The following is a 13,720-nucleotide window of genomic DNA, read 5'->3' as shown; positions in this document are numbered from 1 at the left end:
ATGCAATCATCGGCTGCAACTGCAAACATTGCCCAGATTAAGTTTTATAATGCTCGATGGTGTCGATTAGGTTAAAATATGCAAGTAGGAAGTGTCTGAAGTATGTCAGAGGACTGCTAAGTGTGTTACGAGTCTTATCCTGCTGTCTGGTTCCATGGTGTAACGGTTAGCACTCTGGACTCTGAATCCAGCGATCCGAGTTCGAATCTCGGTGGAACCTTCGTTTAGTCTAAATTTTCTGTAATAAGAGTTTGTCGCTGAGGAAGTAGCAGCAACAGGCTCACGGCGTTAGTTTCTACGTTTGTGTAAAAAACGATGCGTCTATAAAACGGCCGAATATTGGAGCGACTTTGTGACCTATATAAAACATTAGACGAGTAATACCTGTAAGAGCAAGCAATTTTACCATAATTCGAAGAAATATCATTATCCCACGAAGGTTAAAATTCCCATGATTATCAACTAGCCATTACAAGCTGAGCAAATGAATTTCCTATAAAATAGGTTTGAAACATAGGGAGGTTCTGACTCAGTGGGCATGCTCTGGAGCCTCTTTGCTCCTGAGATTAGAAAAACAGTCCTCTGGGCCGGATTTGAACCAGCGACCTATGGATAACTGTGAATCCTCCACTACAGTCCACCGCTCTACCAACTGAGCTACCAGAGGCTCTGTATACTTTCTTCTTCGTACTGATTGCTTTACGTCCGTCCCTGTCTGCCGTCTGCACACACTGCTACTCAGCGCGGCCATATAGACGCACAGGAAATGCAATCATCGGCTGCAACTGCAAACATTGCCCAGATTAAGTTTTATAATGCTCGATGGTGTCGATTAGGTTAAAATATGCAAGTAGGAAGTGTCTGAAGTATGTCAGAGGACTGCTAAGTGTGTTACGAGTCTTATCCTGCTGTCTGGTTCCATGGTGTAACGGTTAGCACTCTGGACTCTGAATCCACCGATCCGAGTTCGAATCTCGGTGGAACCTTCGTTTAGTCTAAATTTTCTGTAATAAGAGTTTGTCGCTGAGGAAGTAGCAGCAACAGGCTCACGGCGTTAGTTTCTACGTTTGTGTAAAAAACGATGCGTCTATAAAACGGCCGAATATTGGTGCGACTTTGTGACCTATATAAAACATTAGACGAGTAATACCTGTAAGAGCAAGCAATTTTACGATAATTCGAAGAAATATCATTATCCCACGAAGGTTAAAATTCCCATGATTATCAACTAGCTATTACAAGCTGAGCAAATGAATTTCCTTTAAAATAGGTTTAAAACATAGGGAGGTTCTGACTCAGTGGGCATGCTCTGGAGCCTCTTTGCTCCTGAGATTAGAAAAACAGTCCTCTGCGCCGGATTTGAACCAGCGACCTATGGATAACTGTGAATCCTCCACTACAGTCCACCGCTCTACCAACTGAGCTACCAGAGGCTCTGTATACTTTCTTATTCGTACTGATTGCTTTACGTCCGTCCCTGTCTGCCGTCTGCACACACTGCTACTCAGCGCGGCCATATAGACGCACAGGAAATGCAATCATCGGCTGCAACTGCAAACATTGCCCAGATTAAGTTTTATAATGCTCGATGGTGTCGATTAGGTTAAAATATGCAAGTAGGAAGTGTCTGAAGTATGTCAGAGGACTGCTAAGTGTGTTACGAGTCTTATCCTGCTGTCTGGTTCCATGGTGTAACGGTTAGCACTCTGGACTCTGAATCCAGCGATCCGAGTTCGAATCTCGGTGGAACCTTCGTTTAGTCTAAATTTTCTGTAATAAGAGTTTGTCGCTGAGGAAGTAGCAGCAATAGGCTCACGGCGTTAGTTTCTACGTTTGTGTAAAAAACGATGCGTCTATAAAACGGCCGAATATTGGTGCGACTTTGTGACCTATATAAAACATTAGACGAGTAATACCTGTAAGAGCAAGCAATTTTACGATAATTCGAAGAAATATCATTATCCCACGAAGGTTAAAATTCCCATGATTATCAACTAGCTATTACAAGCTGAGCAAATGAATTTCCTTTAAAATAGGTTTAAAACATAGGGAGGTTCTGACTCAGTGGGCATGCTGTGGAGCCTCTTTGCTCCTGAGATTAGAAAAACAGTCCCCTGGGCCGGATTTGAACCAGCGACCTATGGATAACTGTGAATCCTCCACTACAGTCCACCGCTCTACCAACTGAGCTACCAGAGGCTCTGTATACTTTCTTATTCGTACTGATTGCTTTACGTCCGTCCCTGTCTGCCGTCTGCACACACTGCTACTCAGCGCGGCCATATAGACCACAGGAAATGCAATCATCGGCTGCAACTGCAAACATTGCCCAGATTAAGTTTTATAACGCTCGATGGTGTCGATTAGGTTAAAATATGCAAGTAGGAAGTGTCTGAAGTATGTCAGAGGACTGCTAAGTGTGTTACGAGTCTTATCCTGCTGTCTGGTTCCATGGTGTAACGGTTAGCACTCTGGACTCTGAATCCAGCGATCCGAGTTCGAATCTCGGTGGAACCTTCGTTTAGTCTAAATTTTCTGTAAGAAGAGTTTGTCGCTGAGGAAGTAGCAGCAATAGGCTCACGGCGTTAGTTTCTACGTTTGTGTAAAAAACGATGCGTCTATAAAACGGCCGAATATTGGTGCGACTTTGTGACCTATATAAAACATTAGACGAGTAATACCTGTAAGAGCAAGCAATTTTACGATAATTCGAAGAAATATCATTATCCCACGAAGGTTAAAATTCCCATGATTATCAACTAGCTATTACAAGCTGAGCAAATGAATTTCCTTTCAAATAGGTTTAAAACATAGGGAGGTTCTGACTCAGTGGGCATGCTCTGGAGCCTCTTTGCTCCTGAGATTAGAAAAACAGTCCTCTGGGCCGGATTTGAACCAGCGACCTATGGATAACTGTGAATCCTCCACTACAGTCCACCGCTCTACCAACTGAGCTACCAGAGGCTCTGTATACTTTTTTATTCGTACTGATTGCTTTACGTCCGTCCCTGTCTGCCGTCTGCACACACTGCTACTCAGCGCGGCCATATAGACGCACAGGAAATGCAATCATCGGCTGCAACTGCAAACATTGCCCAGATTAAGTTTTATAATGCTCGATGGTGTCGATTAGGTTAAAATATGCAAGTAGGCAGTGTCTGAAGTATGTCAGAGGACTGCTAAGTGTGTTACGAGTCTTATCCTGCTGCCTGGTTCCATGGTGTAACGGTTAGTACTCTGGACTCTGAATCCAGCGATCCGAGTTCGAATCTCGGTGGAACCTTCGTTTAGTCTAAATTTTCTGTAAGAAGAGTTTGTCGCTGAGGAAGTAGCAGCAATAGGCTCACGGCGTTAGTTTCTACGTTTGTGTAAAAAACGATGCGTCTATAAAACGGCCGAATATTGGTGCGACTTTGTGACCTATATAAAACATTAGACGAGTAATACCTGTAAGAGCAAGCAATTTTACGATAATTCGAAGAAATATCATTATCCCACGAAGGTTAAAATTCCCATGATTATCAACTAGCTATTACAAGCTGAGCAAATGAATTTCCTTTCAAATAGGTTTAAAACATAGGGAGGTTCTGACTCAGTGGGCATGCTCTGGAGCCTCTTTGCTCCTGAGATTAGAAAAACAGTCCTCTGGGCCGGAGTTGAACCAGCGACCTATGGATAACTGTGAATCCTCCACTACAGTCCACCGCTCTACCAACTGAGCTACCAGAGGCTCTGTATACTTTCTTATTCGTACTGATTGCTTTACGTCCGTCCCTGTCTGCCGTCTGCACACACTGCTACTCAGCGCGGCCATATAGACGCACAGGAAATGCAATCATCGGCTGCAACTGCAAACATTGCCCAGATTAAGTTTTATAATGCTCGATGGTGTCGATTAGGTTAAAATATGCAAGTAGGAAGTGTCTGAAGTATGTCAGAGGACTGCTAAGTGTGTTACGAGTCTTATCCTGCTGTCTGGTTCCATGGTGTAACGGTTAGCACTCTGGACTCTGAATCCAGCGATCCGAGTTCGAATCTCGGTGGAACCTTCGTTTAGTCTAAATTTTCTGTAAGAAGAGTTTGTCGCTGAGGAAGTAGCAGCAATAGGCTCACGGCGTTAGTTTCTACGTTTGTGTAAAAAACGATGCGTCTATAAAACGGCCGAATATTGGTGCGACTTTGTGACCTATATAAAACATTAGACGAGTAATACCTGTAAGAGCAAGCAATTTTACGATAATTCGAAGAAATATCATTATCCCACGAAGGTTAAAATTCCAATGATTATCAACTAGCTATTACAAGCTGAGCAAATGAATTTCCTTTCAAATAGGTTTAAAACATAGGGAGGTTCTGACTCAGTGGGCATGCTCTGGAGCCTCTTTGCTCCTGAGATTAGAAAAACAGTCCTCTGGGCCGGATTTGAACCAGCGACCTATGGATAACTGTGAATCCTCCACTACAGTCCACCGCTCTACCAACTGAGCTACCAGAGGCTCTGTATACTTTCTTATTCGTACTGATTGCTTTACGTCCGTCCCTGTCTGCCGTCTGCACACACTGCTACTCAGCGCGGCCATATAGACGCACAGGAAATGCAATCATCGGCTGCAACTGCAAACATTGCCCAGATTAAGTTTTATAATGCTCGATGGTGTCGATTAGGTTAAAATATGCAAGTAGGAAGTGTCTGAAGTATGTCAGAGGACTGCTAAGTGTGTTACGAGTCTTATCCTGCTGTCTGGTTCCATGGTGTAACGGTTAGCACTCTGGACTCTGAATCCAGCGATCCGAGTTCGAATCTCGGTGGAACCTTCGTTTAGTCTAAATTTTCTGTAAGAAGAGTTTGTCGCTGAGGAAGTAGCAGCAATAGGCTCACGGCGTTAGTTTCTACGTTTGTGTAAAAAACGATGCGTCTATAAAACGGCCGAATATTGGTGCGACTTTGTGACCTATATAAAACATTAGACGAGTAATACCTGTAAGAGCAAGCAATTTTACGATAATTCGAAGAAATATCATTATCCCACGAAGGTTAAAATTCCCATGATATCAACTAGCTATTACAAGCTGAGCAAATGAATTTCCTTTCAAATAGGTTTAAAACATAGGGAGGTTCTGACTCAGTGGGCATGCTCTGGAGCCTCTTTGCTCCTGAGATTAGAAAAACAGTCCTCTGGGCCGGATTTGAACCAGCGACCTATGGATAACTGTGAATCCTCCACTACAGTCCACCGCTCTACCAACTGAGCTACCAGAGGCTCTGTATACTTTCTTATTCGTACTGATTGCTTTACGTCCGTCCCTGTTTGCCGTCTGCACACACTGCTACTCAGCGCGGCCATATAGACGCACAGGAAATGCAATCATCGGCTGCAACTGCAAACATTGCCCAGATTAAGTTTTATAATGCTCGATGGTGTCGATTAGGTTAAAATATGCAAGTAGGAAGTGTCTGAAGTATGTCAGAGGACTGCTAAGTGTGTTACGAGTCTTATCCTGCTGTCTGGTTCCATGGTGTAACGGTTAGCACTCTGGACTCTGAATCCAGCGATCCGAGTTCGAATCTCGGTGGAACCTTCGTTTAGTCTAAATTTTCTGCAAGAAGAGTTTGTCGCTGAGGAAGTAGCAGCAATAGGCTCACGGCGTTAGTTTCTACGTTTGTGTAAAAAACGATGCGTCTATAAAACGGCCGAATATTGGTGCGACTTTGTGACCTATATAAAACATTAGACGAGTAATACCTGTAAGAGCAAGCAATTTTACGATAATTCGAAGAAATATCATTATCCCACGAAGGTTAAAATTCCCATGATTATCAACTAGCTATTACAAGCTGAGCAAATGAATTTCCTTTCAAATAGGTTTAAAACATAGGGAGGTTCTGACTCAGTGGGCATGCTCTGGAGCCTCTTTGCTCCTGAGATTAGAAAAACAGTCCTCTGGGCCGGATTTGAACCAGCGACCTATGGATAACTGTGAATCCTCCACTACAGTCCACCGCTCTACCAACTGAGCTACCAGAGGCTCTGTATACTTTCTTATTCGTACTGATTGCTTTACGTCCGTCCCTGTCTGCCGTCTGCACACACTGATACTCAGCGCGGCCATATAGACGCACAGGAAATGCAATCATCGGCTGCAACTGCAAGCATTGCCCAGATTAAGTTTTATAATGCTCGATGGTGTCGATTAGGTTAAAATATGCAAGTAGGAAGTGTCTGAAGTATGTCAGAGGACTGCTAAGTGTGTTACGAGTCTTATCCTGCTGTCTGGTTCCATGGTGTAACGGTTAGCACTCTGGACTCTGAATCCAGCGATCCGAGTTCGAATCTCGGTGGAACCTTCGTTTAGTCTAAATTTTCTGTAAGAAGAGTTTGTCGCTGAGGAAGTAGCAGCAATAGGCTCACGGCGTTAGTTTCTACGTTTGTGTAAAAAACGATGCGTCTATAAAACGGCCGAATATTGGTGCGACTTTGTGACCTATATAAAACATTAGACGAGTAATACCTGTAAGAGCAAGCAATTTTACGATAATTCGAAGAAATATCATTATCCCACGAAGGTTAAAATTCCCATGATTATCAACTAGCTATTACAAGCTGAGCAAATGAATTTCCTTTCAAATAGGTTTAAAACATAGGGAGGTTCTGACTCAGTGGGCATGCTCTGGAGCCTCTTTGCTCCTGAGATTAGAAAAACAGTCCTCTGGGCCGGATTTGAACCAGCGACCTATGGATAACTGTGAATCCTCCACTACAGTCCACCGCTCTACCAACTGAGCTACCAGAGGCTCTGTATACTTTCTTATTCGTACTGATTGCTTTACGTCCGTCCCTGTCTGCCGTCTGCACACACTGCTACTCAGCGCGGCCATATAGACGCACAGGAAATGCAATCATCGGCTGCAACTGCAAACATTGCCCAGATTAAGTTTTATAATGCTCGATGGTGTCGATTAGGTTAAAATATGCAAGTAGGAAGTGTCTGAAGTATGTCAGAGGACTGCTAAGTGTGTTACGAGTCTTATCCTGCTGTCTGGTTCCATGGTGTAACGGTTAGCACTCTGGACTCTGAATCCAGCGATCCGAGTTCGAATCTCGGTGGAACCTTCGTTTAGTCTAAATTTTCTGTAAGAAGAGTTTGTCGCTGAGGAAGTAGCAGCAATAGGCTCACGGCGTTAGTTTCTACGTTTGTGTAAAACACGATGCGTCTATAAAACGGCCGAATATTGGTGCGACTTTGTGACCTATATAAAACATTAGACGAGTAATACCTGTAAGAGCAAGCAATTTTACGATAATTCGAAGAAATATCATTATCCCACGAAGGTTAAAATTCCCATGATTATCAACTAGCTATTACAAGCTGAGCAAATGAATTTCCTTTCAAATAGGTTTAAAACATAGGGAGGTTCTGACTCAGTGGGCATGCTCTGGAGCCTCTTTGCTCTTGAGATTAGAAAAATAATCCTCAGGGCCGGATTTGAACCAGCGACCTATGGATAACTGTGAATCCTCCACTACAGTCCACCGCTCTACCAACTGAGCTACCAGAGGCTCTGTATACTTTCTTATTCGTACTGATTGCTTTACGTCCGTCCCTGTCTGCCGTCTGCACACACTGCTACTCAGCGCGGCCATATAGACGCACAGGAAATGCAATCATCGGCTGCAACTGCAAACATTGCCCAGATTAAGTTTTATAATGCTCGATGGTGTCGATTAGGTTAAAATATGCAAGTAGGAAGTGTCTGAAGTATGTCAGAGGACTGCTAAGTGTGTTACGAGTCTTATCCTGCTGTCTGGTTCCATGGTGTAACGGTTAGCACTCTGGACTCTGAATCCAGCGATCCGAGTTCGAATCTCGGTGGAACCTTCGTTTAGTCTAAATTTTCTGTAAGAAGAGTTTGTCGCTGAGGAAGTAGCAGCAATAGGCTCACGGCGTTAGTTTCTACGTTTGTGTAAAAAACGATGCGTCTATAAAACGGCCGAATATTGGTGCGACTTTGTGACCTATATAAAACATTAGACGAGTAATACCTGTAAGAGCAAGCAATTTTACGATAATTCGAAGAAATATCATTATCCCACGAAGGTTAAAATTCCCATGATTATCAACTAGCTATTACAAGCTGAGCAAATGAATTTCCTTTCAAATAGGTTTAAAACATAGGGAGGTTCTGACTCAGTGGGCATGCTCTGGAGCCTCTTTGCTCCTGAGATTAGAAAAACAGTCCTCTGGGCCGGATTTGAACCAGCGACCTATGGATAACTGTGAATCCTCCACTACAGTCCACCGCTCTACCAACTGAGCTACCAGAGGCTCTGTATACTTTCTTATTCGTACTGATTGCTTTACGTCCGTCCCTGTCTGCCGTCTGCACACACTGCTACTCAGCGCGGCCATATAGACGCACAGGAAATGCAATCATCGGCTGCAACTGCAAACATTGCCCAGATTAAGTTTTATAATGCTCGATGGTGTCGATTAGGTTAAAATATGCAAGTAGGAAGTGTCTGAAGTATGTCAGAGGACTGCTAAGTGTGTTACGAGTCTTATCCTGCTGTCTGGTTCCATGGTGTAACGGTTAGCACTCTGGACTCTGAATCCAGCGATCCGAGTTCGAATCTCGGTGGAACCTTCGTTTAGTCTAAATTTTCTGTAAGAAGAGTTTGTCGCTGAGGAAGTAGCAGCAATAGGCTCACGGCGTTAGTTTCTACGTTTGTGTAAAAAACGATGCGTCTATAAAACGGCCGAATATTGGTGCGACTTTGTGACCTATATAAAACATTAGACGAGTAATACCTGTAAGAGCAAGCAATTTTACGATAATTCGAAGAAATATCATTATCCCACGAAGGTTAAAATTCCCATGATTATCAACTAGCTATTACAAGCTGAGCAAATGAATTTCCTTTCAAATAGGTTTAAAACATAGGGAGGTTCTGACTCAGTGGGCATGTTCTGGAGCCTCTTTGCTCCTGAGATTAGAAAAACAGTCCTCTGGGCCGGATTTGAACCAGCGACCTATGGATAACTGTGAATCCTCCACTACAGTCCACCGCTCTACCAACTGAGCTACCAGAGGCTCTGTATACTTTCTTATTCGTACTGATTGCTTTACGTCCGTCCCTGTCTGCCGTCTGCACACACTGCTACTCAGCGCGGCCATATAGACGCACAGGAAATGCAATCATCGGCTGCAACTGCAAACATTGCCCAGATTAAGTTTTATAATGCTCGATGGTGTCGATTAGGTTAAAATATGCAAGTAGGAAGTGTCTGAAGTATGTCAGAGGACTGCTAAGTGTGTTACGAGTCTTATCCTGCTGTCTGGTTCCATGGTGTAACGGTTAGCACTCTGGACTCTGAATCCAGCGATCCGAGTTCGAATCTCGGTGGAACCTTCGTTTAGTCTAAATTTTCTGTAAGAAGAGTTTGTCGCTGAGGAAGTAGCAGCAATAGGCTCACGGCGTTAGTTTCTACGATTGTGTAAAAAACGATGCGTCTATAAAACTGCCGAATATTGGTGCGACTTTGTGACCTATATAAAACATTAGACGAGTAATACCTGTAAGAGCAAGCAATTTTACGATAATTCGAAGAAATATCATTATGCCACGAAGGTTAAAATTCCCATGATTATCAACTAGCTATTACAAGCTGAGCAAATGAATTTCCTTTCAAATAGGTTTAAAACATAGGGAGGTTCTGACTCCGTGGGCATGCTCTGGAGCCTCTTTGCTCCTGAGAGTAGAAAAACAGTCCTCTGGGCCGGATTTGAACCAGCGACCTATAGATAACTGTGAATCCTCCACTACAGTCCACCGCTCTACCAACTGAGCTACCAGAGGCTCTGTATACTTTCTTATTCGTACTGATTGCTTTACGTCCGTCCCTGTCTGCCGTCTGCACACACTGATACTCAGCGCGGCCATATAGACGCACAGGAAATGCAATCATCGGCTGCAACTGCAAACATTGCCCAGATTAAGTTTTATAATGCTCGATGGTGTCGATTAGGTTAAAATATGCAAGTAGGAAGTGTCTGAAGTATGTCAGAGGACTGCTAAGTGTGTTACGAGTCTTATCCTGCTGTCTGGTTCCATGGTGTAACGGTTAGCACTCTGGACTCTGAATCCAGCGATCCGAGTTCGAACCTCGGTGGAACCTTCGTTTAGTCTAAATTTTCTGTAAGAAGAGTTTGTCGCTGAGGAAGTAGCAGCAATAGGCTCACGGCGTTAGTTTCTACGTTTGTGTAAAAAACGATGCGTCTATAAAACGGCCGAATATTGGTGCGACTTTGTGACCTATATAAAACATTAGACGAGTAATACCTGTAAGAGCAAGCAATTTTACGATAATTCGAAGAAATATCATTATCCCACGAAGGTTAAAATTCCCATGATTATCAACTAGCTATTACAAGCTGAGCAAATGAATTTCCTTTCAAATAGGTTTAAAACATAGGGAGGTTCTGACTCAGTGGGCATGCTCTGGAGCCTCTTTGCTCCTGAGATTAGAAAAACAGTCCTCTGGGCCGGATTTGAACCAGCGACCTATGGATAACTGTGAATCCTCCACTACAGTCCACCGCTCTACCAACTGAGCTACCAGAGGCACTGTATACTTTCTTATTCGTACTGATTGCTTTACGTCCGTCCCTGTCTGCCGTCTGCACACACTGCTACTCAGCGCGGCCATATAGACGCACAGGAAATGCAATCATCGGCTGCAACTGCAAACATTGCCCAGATTAAGTTTTATAATGCTCGATGGTGTCGATTAGGTTAAAATATGCAAGTAGGAAGTGTCTGAAGTATGTCAGAGGTCTGCTAAGTGTGTTACGAGTCTTATCCTGCTGTCTGGTTCCATGGTGTAACGGTTAACACTCTGGACTCTGAATCCAGCGATCCGAGTTCGAATCTCGGTGGAACCTTCGTTTAGTCTAAATTTTCTGTAAGAAGAGTTTGTCGCTGAGGAAGTAGCAGCAATAGGCTCACGGCGTTAGTTTCTACGTTTGTGTAAAAAACGATGCGTCTATAAAACGGCCGAATATTGGTGCGACTTTGTGACCTATATAAAACATTAGACGAGTAATACCTGTAAGAGCAAGCAATTTTACGATAATTCGAAGAAATATCATTATCCCACGAAGGTTAAAATTCCCATGATTATCAACTAGCTATTACAAGCTGAGCAAATGAATTTCCTTTCAAATAGGTTTAAAACATAGGGAGGTTCTGATTCAGTGGGCATGCTCTGGAGCCTCTTTGCTCCTGAGATTAGAAAAAGAGTCCTCTGGGCCGGATTTGAACCAGCGACCTATGCATAACTGTGAATCCTCCACTACAGTCCACCGCTCTACCAACTGAGCTACCAGAGGCTCTGTATACTTTCTTATTCGTACTGATTGCTTTACGTCCGTCCCTGTCTGCCGTCTGCACACACTGCTACTCAGCGCGGCCATATAGACGCACAGGAAATGCAATCATCGGCTGCAACTGCAAACATTGCCCAGATTAAGTTTTATAATGCTCGATGGTGTCGATTAGGTTAAAATATGCAAGTAGGAAGTGTCTGAAGTATGTCAGGGGACTGCTAAGTGTGTTACGAGTCTTATCCTGCTGTCTGGTTCCATGGTGTAACGGTTAGCACTCTGGACTCTGAATCCAGCGATCCGAGTTCGAATCTCGGTGGAACCTTCGTTTAGTCTAAATTTTCTGTAAGAAGATTTTGTCGCTGAGGAAGTAGCAGCAATAGGCTCACGGCGTTAGTTTCTACGTTTGTGTAAAAAACGATGCGTCTATAAAACGGCCGAATATTGGTGCGACTTTGTGACCTATATAAAACATTAGACGAGTAATACCTGTAAGAGCAAGCAATTTTACGATAATTCGAAGGAATATCATTATCCCACGAAGGTTAAAATTCCCATGATTATCAACTAGCTATTACAAGCTGAGCAAATGAATTTCCTTTCAAATAGGTTTAAAACATAGGGAGGTTCTGACTCAGTGGGCATGCTCTGGAGCCTCTTTGCTCCTGAGATTAGAAAAACAGTCCTCTGGGCCGGATTTGAACCAGCGACCTATGGATAACTGTGAATCCTCCACTACAGTCCACCGCTCTACCAACTGAGCTACCAGAGGCTCTGTATACTTTCTTATTCGTACTGATTGCTTTACGTCCGTCCCTGTCTGCCGTCTGCACACACTGACACTCAGCGCGGCCATATAGACGCACAGGAAATGCAATCATCGGCTGCAACTGCAAACATTGCCCAGATTAAGTTTTATAATGCTCGATGGTGTCGATTAGGTTAAAATATGCAAGTAGGAAGTGTCTGAAGTATGTCAGAGGACTGCTAAGTGTGTTACGAGTCTTATCCTGCTGTCTGGTTCCATGGTGTAACGGTTAGCACTCTGGACTCTGAATCCAGCGATCCGAGTTCGAATCTCGGTGGAACCTTCGTTTAGTCTAAATTTTCTGTAAGAAGAGTTTGTCGCTGAGGAAGTAGCAGCAATAGGCTCACGGCGTTAGTTTCTACGTTTGTGTAAAAAACGATGCGTCTATAAAACGGCCGAATATTGGTGCGATTTTGTGACCTATATAAAACATTAGACGAGTAATACCTGTAAGAGCAAGCAATTTTACGATAATTCGAAGAAATATCATTATCCCACGAAGGTTAAAATTCCCATGATTATCAACTAGCTATTACAAGCTGAGCAAATGAATTTCCTTTCAAATAGGTTTAAAACATAGGGAGGTTCTGACTCAGTGGGCATGCTCTGGAGCCTCTTTGCTCCTGAGATTAGAAAAACAGTCCTCTGGGCCGGATTTGAACCAGCGACCTATGGATAACTGTGAATCCTCCACTACAGTCCACCGCTCTACCAACTGAGCTACCAGAGGCTCTGTATACTTTCTTATTCGTACTGATTGCTTTACGTCCGTCCCTGTCTGCCGTCTGCACACACTGCTACTCAGCGCGGCCATATAGACGCACAGGAAATGCAATCATCGGCTGCAACTGCAAACATTGCCCAGATTAAGTTTTATAATGCTCGATGGTGTCGATTAGGTTAAAATATGCAAGTAGGAAGTGTCTGAAGTATGTCAGAGGACTGCTAAGTGTGTTACGAGTCTTATCCTGCTGTCTGGTTCCATGGTGTAACGGTTAGCACTCTGGACTCTGAATCCAGCGATCCGAGTTCGAATCTCGGTGGAACCTTCGTTTAGTCTAAATTTTCTGTAAGAAGAGTTTGTCGCTGAGGAAGTAGCAGCAATAGGCTCACGGCGTTAGTTTCTACGTTTGTGTAAAAAACGATGCGTCTATAAAACGGCCGAATATTGGTGCGACTTTGTGACCTATATAAAACATTAGACGAGTAATACCTGTAAGAGCAAGCAATTTTACGATAATTCGAAGAAATATCATTATCCCACGAAGGTTAAAATTCCCATGATTATCAACTAGCTATTACAAGCTGAGCAAATGAATTTCCTTTCAAATAGGTTTAAAACATAGGGAGGTTCTGACTCAGTGGGCATGCTCTGGAGCCTCTTTGCTCCTGAGATTAGAAAAACAGTCCTCTGGGCCGGATTTGAACCAGCGACCTATGGATAACTGTGAATCCTCCACTACAGTCCACCGCTCTACCAACTGAGCTACCAGAGGCTCTGTATACTTTCTTATTCGTACTGATTGCTT

The 13,720-nt window shown here is 43.5% G+C and overlaps 36 non-coding genes across 36 annotated transcripts; 18 read left to right on the top strand and 18 right to left on the bottom strand.

Moving 5' to 3' along the window:
• Positions 1 to 148: 148 nt before the first annotated feature.
• Trnaq-cug (transfer RNA glutamine (anticodon CUG)) lies at positions 149 to 220 on the top strand. The gene has a single exon. It is a non-coding gene; the product is annotated as a tRNA-Gln (tRNA).
• A 358-nt stretch (positions 221 to 578) lies between these two features.
• Trnay-gua (transfer RNA tyrosine (anticodon GUA)) lies at positions 579 to 667 on the bottom strand. The gene is given in 2 exon segments: positions 579 to 614; positions 631 to 667. It is a non-coding gene; the product is annotated as a tRNA-Tyr (tRNA).
• Positions 668 to 914: 247 nt separating this feature from the next.
• Positions 915 to 986, top strand: Trnaq-cug (transfer RNA glutamine (anticodon CUG)). Its single transcript has one exon. It is a non-coding gene; the product is annotated as a tRNA-Gln (tRNA).
• A 358-nt stretch (positions 987 to 1,344) lies between these two features.
• Trnay-gua (transfer RNA tyrosine (anticodon GUA)) lies at positions 1,345 to 1,433 on the bottom strand. Its single transcript is given in 2 exon segments — positions 1,345 to 1,380; positions 1,397 to 1,433. It is a non-coding gene; the product is annotated as a tRNA-Tyr (tRNA).
• A 247-nt stretch (positions 1,434 to 1,680) lies between these two features.
• On the top strand, positions 1,681 to 1,752 carry Trnaq-cug (transfer RNA glutamine (anticodon CUG)). The gene has a single exon. It is a non-coding gene; the product is annotated as a tRNA-Gln (tRNA).
• Positions 1,753 to 2,110: 358 nt separating this feature from the next.
• On the bottom strand, positions 2,111 to 2,199 carry Trnay-gua (transfer RNA tyrosine (anticodon GUA)). Its single transcript is given in 2 exon segments — positions 2,111 to 2,146; positions 2,163 to 2,199. It is a non-coding gene; the product is annotated as a tRNA-Tyr (tRNA).
• A 246-nt stretch (positions 2,200 to 2,445) lies between these two features.
• Trnaq-cug (transfer RNA glutamine (anticodon CUG)) lies at positions 2,446 to 2,517 on the top strand. The gene has a single exon. It is a non-coding gene; the product is annotated as a tRNA-Gln (tRNA).
• A 358-nt stretch (positions 2,518 to 2,875) lies between these two features.
• On the bottom strand, positions 2,876 to 2,964 carry Trnay-gua (transfer RNA tyrosine (anticodon GUA)). The gene is given in 2 exon segments: positions 2,876 to 2,911; positions 2,928 to 2,964. It is a non-coding gene; the product is annotated as a tRNA-Tyr (tRNA).
• Positions 2,965 to 3,211: 247 nt separating this feature from the next.
• Positions 3,212 to 3,283, top strand: Trnaq-cug (transfer RNA glutamine (anticodon CUG)). Its single transcript has one exon. It is a non-coding gene; the product is annotated as a tRNA-Gln (tRNA).
• Positions 3,284 to 3,641: 358 nt separating this feature from the next.
• Positions 3,642 to 3,730, bottom strand: Trnay-gua (transfer RNA tyrosine (anticodon GUA)). The gene is given in 2 exon segments: positions 3,642 to 3,677; positions 3,694 to 3,730. It is a non-coding gene; the product is annotated as a tRNA-Tyr (tRNA).
• A 247-nt stretch (positions 3,731 to 3,977) lies between these two features.
• Trnaq-cug (transfer RNA glutamine (anticodon CUG)) lies at positions 3,978 to 4,049 on the top strand. Its single transcript has one exon. It is a non-coding gene; the product is annotated as a tRNA-Gln (tRNA).
• A 358-nt stretch (positions 4,050 to 4,407) lies between these two features.
• Positions 4,408 to 4,496, bottom strand: Trnay-gua (transfer RNA tyrosine (anticodon GUA)). Its single transcript is given in 2 exon segments — positions 4,408 to 4,443; positions 4,460 to 4,496. It is a non-coding gene; the product is annotated as a tRNA-Tyr (tRNA).
• Positions 4,497 to 4,743: 247 nt separating this feature from the next.
• Trnaq-cug (transfer RNA glutamine (anticodon CUG)) lies at positions 4,744 to 4,815 on the top strand. The gene has a single exon. It is a non-coding gene; the product is annotated as a tRNA-Gln (tRNA).
• A 357-nt stretch (positions 4,816 to 5,172) lies between these two features.
• Trnay-gua (transfer RNA tyrosine (anticodon GUA)) lies at positions 5,173 to 5,261 on the bottom strand. Its single transcript is given in 2 exon segments — positions 5,173 to 5,208; positions 5,225 to 5,261. It is a non-coding gene; the product is annotated as a tRNA-Tyr (tRNA).
• A 247-nt stretch (positions 5,262 to 5,508) lies between these two features.
• On the top strand, positions 5,509 to 5,580 carry Trnaq-cug (transfer RNA glutamine (anticodon CUG)). The gene has a single exon. It is a non-coding gene; the product is annotated as a tRNA-Gln (tRNA).
• A 358-nt stretch (positions 5,581 to 5,938) lies between these two features.
• Trnay-gua (transfer RNA tyrosine (anticodon GUA)) lies at positions 5,939 to 6,027 on the bottom strand. The gene is given in 2 exon segments: positions 5,939 to 5,974; positions 5,991 to 6,027. It is a non-coding gene; the product is annotated as a tRNA-Tyr (tRNA).
• A 247-nt stretch (positions 6,028 to 6,274) lies between these two features.
• Positions 6,275 to 6,346, top strand: Trnaq-cug (transfer RNA glutamine (anticodon CUG)). The gene has a single exon. It is a non-coding gene; the product is annotated as a tRNA-Gln (tRNA).
• A 358-nt stretch (positions 6,347 to 6,704) lies between these two features.
• Positions 6,705 to 6,793, bottom strand: Trnay-gua (transfer RNA tyrosine (anticodon GUA)). Its single transcript is given in 2 exon segments — positions 6,705 to 6,740; positions 6,757 to 6,793. It is a non-coding gene; the product is annotated as a tRNA-Tyr (tRNA).
• A 247-nt stretch (positions 6,794 to 7,040) lies between these two features.
• Trnaq-cug (transfer RNA glutamine (anticodon CUG)) lies at positions 7,041 to 7,112 on the top strand. Its single transcript has one exon. It is a non-coding gene; the product is annotated as a tRNA-Gln (tRNA).
• A 358-nt stretch (positions 7,113 to 7,470) lies between these two features.
• Trnay-gua (transfer RNA tyrosine (anticodon GUA)) lies at positions 7,471 to 7,559 on the bottom strand. The gene is given in 2 exon segments: positions 7,471 to 7,506; positions 7,523 to 7,559. It is a non-coding gene; the product is annotated as a tRNA-Tyr (tRNA).
• Positions 7,560 to 7,806: 247 nt separating this feature from the next.
• Positions 7,807 to 7,878, top strand: Trnaq-cug (transfer RNA glutamine (anticodon CUG)). Its single transcript has one exon. It is a non-coding gene; the product is annotated as a tRNA-Gln (tRNA).
• A 358-nt stretch (positions 7,879 to 8,236) lies between these two features.
• On the bottom strand, positions 8,237 to 8,325 carry Trnay-gua (transfer RNA tyrosine (anticodon GUA)). The gene is given in 2 exon segments: positions 8,237 to 8,272; positions 8,289 to 8,325. It is a non-coding gene; the product is annotated as a tRNA-Tyr (tRNA).
• Positions 8,326 to 8,572: 247 nt separating this feature from the next.
• On the top strand, positions 8,573 to 8,644 carry Trnaq-cug (transfer RNA glutamine (anticodon CUG)). The gene has a single exon. It is a non-coding gene; the product is annotated as a tRNA-Gln (tRNA).
• A 358-nt stretch (positions 8,645 to 9,002) lies between these two features.
• Positions 9,003 to 9,091, bottom strand: Trnay-gua (transfer RNA tyrosine (anticodon GUA)). Its single transcript is given in 2 exon segments — positions 9,003 to 9,038; positions 9,055 to 9,091. It is a non-coding gene; the product is annotated as a tRNA-Tyr (tRNA).
• A 247-nt stretch (positions 9,092 to 9,338) lies between these two features.
• On the top strand, positions 9,339 to 9,410 carry Trnaq-cug (transfer RNA glutamine (anticodon CUG)). The gene has a single exon. It is a non-coding gene; the product is annotated as a tRNA-Gln (tRNA).
• Positions 9,411 to 9,768: 358 nt separating this feature from the next.
• Trnay-gua (transfer RNA tyrosine (anticodon GUA)) lies at positions 9,769 to 9,857 on the bottom strand. The gene is given in 2 exon segments: positions 9,769 to 9,804; positions 9,821 to 9,857. It is a non-coding gene; the product is annotated as a tRNA-Tyr (tRNA).
• A 247-nt stretch (positions 9,858 to 10,104) lies between these two features.
• Positions 10,105 to 10,176, top strand: Trnaq-cug (transfer RNA glutamine (anticodon CUG)). Its single transcript has one exon. It is a non-coding gene; the product is annotated as a tRNA-Gln (tRNA).
• A 358-nt stretch (positions 10,177 to 10,534) lies between these two features.
• Trnay-gua (transfer RNA tyrosine (anticodon GUA)) lies at positions 10,535 to 10,623 on the bottom strand. Its single transcript is given in 2 exon segments — positions 10,535 to 10,570; positions 10,587 to 10,623. It is a non-coding gene; the product is annotated as a tRNA-Tyr (tRNA).
• A 247-nt stretch (positions 10,624 to 10,870) lies between these two features.
• Positions 10,871 to 10,942, top strand: Trnaq-cug (transfer RNA glutamine (anticodon CUG)). Its single transcript has one exon. It is a non-coding gene; the product is annotated as a tRNA-Gln (tRNA).
• A 358-nt stretch (positions 10,943 to 11,300) lies between these two features.
• Trnay-gua (transfer RNA tyrosine (anticodon GUA)) lies at positions 11,301 to 11,389 on the bottom strand. The gene is given in 2 exon segments: positions 11,301 to 11,336; positions 11,353 to 11,389. It is a non-coding gene; the product is annotated as a tRNA-Tyr (tRNA).
• Positions 11,390 to 11,636: 247 nt separating this feature from the next.
• Trnaq-cug (transfer RNA glutamine (anticodon CUG)) lies at positions 11,637 to 11,708 on the top strand. Its single transcript has one exon. It is a non-coding gene; the product is annotated as a tRNA-Gln (tRNA).
• A 358-nt stretch (positions 11,709 to 12,066) lies between these two features.
• Positions 12,067 to 12,155, bottom strand: Trnay-gua (transfer RNA tyrosine (anticodon GUA)). The gene is given in 2 exon segments: positions 12,067 to 12,102; positions 12,119 to 12,155. It is a non-coding gene; the product is annotated as a tRNA-Tyr (tRNA).
• A 247-nt stretch (positions 12,156 to 12,402) lies between these two features.
• On the top strand, positions 12,403 to 12,474 carry Trnaq-cug (transfer RNA glutamine (anticodon CUG)). The gene has a single exon. It is a non-coding gene; the product is annotated as a tRNA-Gln (tRNA).
• A 358-nt stretch (positions 12,475 to 12,832) lies between these two features.
• Positions 12,833 to 12,921, bottom strand: Trnay-gua (transfer RNA tyrosine (anticodon GUA)). The gene is given in 2 exon segments: positions 12,833 to 12,868; positions 12,885 to 12,921. It is a non-coding gene; the product is annotated as a tRNA-Tyr (tRNA).
• A 247-nt stretch (positions 12,922 to 13,168) lies between these two features.
• Positions 13,169 to 13,240, top strand: Trnaq-cug (transfer RNA glutamine (anticodon CUG)). The gene has a single exon. It is a non-coding gene; the product is annotated as a tRNA-Gln (tRNA).
• A 358-nt stretch (positions 13,241 to 13,598) lies between these two features.
• On the bottom strand, positions 13,599 to 13,687 carry Trnay-gua (transfer RNA tyrosine (anticodon GUA)). Its single transcript is given in 2 exon segments — positions 13,599 to 13,634; positions 13,651 to 13,687. It is a non-coding gene; the product is annotated as a tRNA-Tyr (tRNA).
• Positions 13,688 to 13,720: the final 33 nt, after the last annotated feature.

The sequence above is a fragment of the Schistocerca gregaria genome, chromosome 2, assembly GCF_023897955.1.
Source record: "Schistocerca gregaria isolate iqSchGreg1 chromosome 2, iqSchGreg1.2, whole genome shotgun sequence".
NCBI lineage: Eukaryota > Metazoa > Arthropoda > Insecta > Orthoptera > Acrididae > Schistocerca > Schistocerca gregaria.
This window is presented reverse-complemented; position numbering and strand designations above follow the sequence as displayed.